Source organism: Syngnathus leptorhynchus, unplaced genomic scaffold (assembly GCF_054491065.1).
Source record: "Syngnathus leptorhynchus isolate UIUO unplaced genomic scaffold, UIUO_Slep HiC_scaffold_55, whole genome shotgun sequence".
Classification (NCBI taxonomy): domain Eukaryota; kingdom Metazoa; phylum Chordata; class Actinopteri; order Syngnathiformes; family Syngnathidae; genus Syngnathus; species Syngnathus leptorhynchus.
The window spans coordinates 587,501-588,532 of NW_028232022.1; positions in this window are offsets into that span (position 1 = coordinate 587,501).

A 1,032-nucleotide genomic window follows, 5' to 3' on the forward strand; every position below is an offset into this window, starting at 1 on the left:
ACCAGAGCTCCATAGCTCCATAGCACCAGAGCTCCATAGCTCCATAGCACCAGAGCTCCATAGCTCCAGAGCTCCATAGCTCCAGCCTGGGTGGCTGGTGGCTCCATAGCTCCATACTTCCATAGCTCTAAGTCAGAGAGTTGGCGAAAATTGCACTAAGTGCGAAAGCCCATTCATTTACAACGGCGTGTCCACAAGGCGGCGACATTTCCCCGTTACCGGTGGCTGCGCGGCGGGAGAGTGACAGAGCTCATCCGAGCGGCTGGAACTCTGCGCCGGCGTGGTCGAGCGTGAGGCCTCGGCACTTTGGCCGCCTGGTACCTAAACACTTCCATTGATCCAGCCACGGAGGGTGCTGGCTGGTGGCTCCATACCTCCATAGCTCCATACCTCCAGAGCTCCATAGCTCCATAGCACCAGAGCTCCATAGCTCCATAGCACCAGAGCTCCATAGCTCCATAGCACCAGAGCTCCAGAGCTCCATAGCACCAGAGCTCCAGAGCTCCATAGCACCAGAGCTCCATAGCTCCATAGCACCAGAGCTCCATAGCTCCATAGCACCAGAGCTCCATAGCTCCATAGCACCAGAGCTCCATAGCTCCATAGCACCAGAGCTCCATAGCTCCATAGCACCAGAGCTCCATAGCTCCATAGCACCAGAGCTCCATAGCTCCATAGCACCAGGGCTCCATAGCTCCATAGCTCCAGGGCTCCATAGCTCCATAGCTCCAGAGCTCCAGAGCTCCAGAGCTCCATAGCTCCATAGCTCCATACTTCCATAGCTCCGGAGCTCCATGGCTCCATACTTCCATAGCTCCAGCCTGGCTGGCTGGTGGCTCCATAGCTCCATACTTCCATAGCTCCAGTCAGAGAGTTGGCGAAAATTGCACTAAGTGCGAAAGCCCATTCATTTACAAGGGCGTGTCCACAAGGCGGCGACATTTCCCCGTTACCGGTGGCTGCGCGGCAGGAGAGTGACAGAGCTTATCCGAGCGGCTGGAACTCTGCGCCGGCGTGGTCGAACGGCTGGCC